The sequence below is a fragment of the Myodes glareolus genome, chromosome 7, assembly GCF_982192425.1.
Source record: "Myodes glareolus chromosome 7, mMyoGla1.1, whole genome shotgun sequence".
Classification (NCBI taxonomy): Eukaryota; Metazoa; Chordata; class Mammalia; order Rodentia; family Cricetidae; genus Myodes; species Myodes glareolus.
Window position 1 is genome coordinate 81,456,551 of NC_142032.1, and position 2,981 is coordinate 81,459,531.

Here is a 2,981-nt window from a genome sequence, read left to right on the forward strand (position 1 = left end):
CAGGCAGTGGGCCCTGGGAGCAGCCACCTGGCAGAGATGGCTGCCGGTCCCTGAGCGGTGGCTGGTCCCAGGCAGGGAGACACATGATGGGTGGCCAGGAAAAAGAAAACATGGATAGACACGCATGTAGAAATGAGGTTAAATATTTATTCAGGGAGCTATGGAGGGGAAGGCAAAAAGGGGAGAAAGGAGGTGGGGAGAGAGAGAAAAAGAGAGGGGGAAGGGAGTGGGAGAGGGGGAGCACAAGTGGCCAAAGGGAACAGAGAGGCCAAGATGGCGAGAGGAGGGGAGGGGCCGCTGGGAGTGGGCCTGGCTTGTCTCTTAAAGTGACATACAATCATAACAACCATGACAACTCTTATAAAGGAAAGCATTTAATTGGTTTCAGAGGTTTAGTCCGTTTTTGTTATGGCAGGACATGGTAGCATATAGGCAGACATGGTGTTAGAGAAAGACCTGAGAGTGGAGAAGGAACTACATCTCCATCCTGTAGGCAACAGGAAGTGGTCTGTCTCACTGGGTGTTGCTTGAGCCAAGGAAACCTGAAAACCCACCTCCACAATGACACACTTCCTTCATCAAGGCCACACCTACTCCCACAAGGCTACATCTCCTAATAGTGCCACTCCCTTTGGGGGACCATTTTCTTTCAAACCACCACAGTGTGGTTCTTCCTGCCTACCCTTCCACACATACCCTGTGCCCTGCATGCTGGGATTCAGTCTGACTTTAGCTTACTCATGACTTGTGCAGGCTTCACAACTTCTGGTTCCCCGCTGTTTACCACCATGTCTTGCTCTTACAAAATTTTCTGCTCCACTGTGATCGCTGAGTGTTGGAAGGCAGGGGTACGACATAGATGTATTTATGGCTGAGCATCCCATAGTCTCTCAGTTTCTGCCTCTGTGCTAATCATCGTCTACTGCAAAAAGAAGCTTTTCTGGTGAGGCTTGAGAGATGCAGTAATCTGTGGGTCAACAAGAATAAGTCAATGTGTGTCAGTTTTGTACTATGTCTATTTAGCAAGATGATAGTGGTAGATTCTCTCTTCTGGCCTATGGCCTCTCTAGTCACAGGTTCTTGACCTCCAACTTACAGTTTTTCAGTAACTTCAACCTCTCGGCGATTTACATGTCTTGTATTATTGGGTGCACAGGACTTGAATGAGGAGAGGCATTGCCCATGCTGATGTCATCTGATGGTCACCAGATATTCTGGGTTATACTCTATGACTCTGAAAGATCAGAGAGCAGTCAACACCTTAATCCTTAGAATTTAGAGTGTTGAGCAACGGGGCGGGGGGAACAACTCGACAAGGAGTGGGTACTGATAGAGTCCCATTCTTCTTCCGTTCAAGGCATTTCTCACTAGAAATTTCTATATTTTGTAGCATAATTTTCTGGACACACACACACATGCATGCATGTGCACACACACAAAGAGGGAGAGGGAGAGAGAGAGGGAGAGGGAGAGCTGATGTGTACATCAGTCTAGGATGTCCTCCTTGTTTAAAGTCAGTAATTCACTACTACTTTACTCAATTCAAGATTCATCTCCTACATTCTACTCTATATCCCAACTGTGCCCTCTAATTAGGAGGAGCTCAGTTCCTTTCCTGTCTCACAGAATGTCTGATGTCTGTGGAAAATGAACCAGGATTGAGATCCTAATACCAAGAGGCTGCTCTTGCGTCCTCATGTCCCCACCCTGCTACAGCCAGGAGGTGGAACTGAGAGGGGTTAAGGCTGTCATCACATAGGCTTAAACATCTCCTTCAGAGTTTGCTCCCCTTTCAGCTGAAGATGGCTTGACAGACGGTGGGCAGCTAAAGAGGGCAGTGCCGCAGTCACCCGTCTGAGGACACCAAAGTCTGCTCATGCCTCCAATCACTGCAGCTTCAACACACTATACCCTTTGGAACCAATGAAAAGTGACCACTAGAATCAGCAAGGTGCTTTTGAGAATGTCCTTGGACCAGTAGGTCCAAGATGCCTTTGGATAGGGCAGAAAGAATATTAACAAATTAAAACCAAGGCCGCAGTGACCACCTGTGTGATGCTCACAGTATCCAATAAAGTCCTACCAAGATGGCTTAATGGAACGAACAGGTTTAACCATACAGACTTGTGGCAGAAATGCCCCCCCACATGGTAATTAATCTGTATTTCCACACCACAAACTTTCCCTTATCAATTTAACACCTGGTCACCATAGAACACTTAAACTCTCTTTCTATTTCTTCCACATAAGTATAGCTGGGGTCGGGAAGAACTCCCCCAGATGTATCCAGAGGCTTCGGCTTGCAGTCTCCTTCTATGATCAGAGAGGAGTTCTCACCCTCCCACTCCCTGGCTCATCAGAGCCATTTAGGGACTTGGAAAAAAATAATGCTAGCTCCCACGCCCCACTCTTGGCCATGAAAATTCACTGGCCTTTGGCAGGGCTCAGGGGTCCCCAGAGTTAGAGCTTACAGGATGAGTCTGGTGGGTACCAGGGATGAGGAAGACGGATCTTTATCCTGCACATACTCCCAGGTTGATATTCAGCTCTTCAAACAGATTCTGTACAATGCTGAGTCTTTCTTGGCTCCAAATGCCTAAGCCAGGAGAACTTCCTGTACTGACAGCTACATTCTTATCAGACTGGAGAGAGGTGTGTAAGGGGAGAACCATAAGGAAGCTGTTAACCTCAGGTTCCAGCCCTCTGTTTATAGGACTCGGGTGAACATCACCTTCAATATTGAGCTCTGGGTCCTTGCTTGTCTTGTGCTAATCTTGACCAATTAATACAACACAAGCCTGTTGCTATTGTCGTTTCTTCCTTTGTTTTGTGGTTTGTTTTTTGTTATGTCTCTTGACCCGCCCCACTTGGTCTGCCACTCCTCTCTTGTTCTCCCTCCCACTCTGTCCTCTCTTGGTCCGGTTTATTCTGCTGGCCATGTTCAGCCCCTGGGCTCTTCCCTCTGCCTGCCTCCTCCCTTT

General features: G+C 47.7%; 1 long non-coding RNA gene across 1 annotated transcript; it reads right to left on the bottom strand.

The window, feature by feature from the left end:
- Positions 1-356: 356 nt before the first annotated feature.
- LOC148121479 (uncharacterized) lies at positions 357-2,622 on the bottom strand. Its single transcript, XR_015738274.1, has 3 exons — positions 2,472-2,622; positions 1,097-1,234; positions 357-967 (listed from the first exon to the last, which is right to left on the bottom strand). It is a non-coding gene; the product is annotated as an uncharacterized LOC148121479 (long non-coding RNA).
- Between the last annotated feature and the right edge of the window lie 359 nt (positions 2,623-2,981).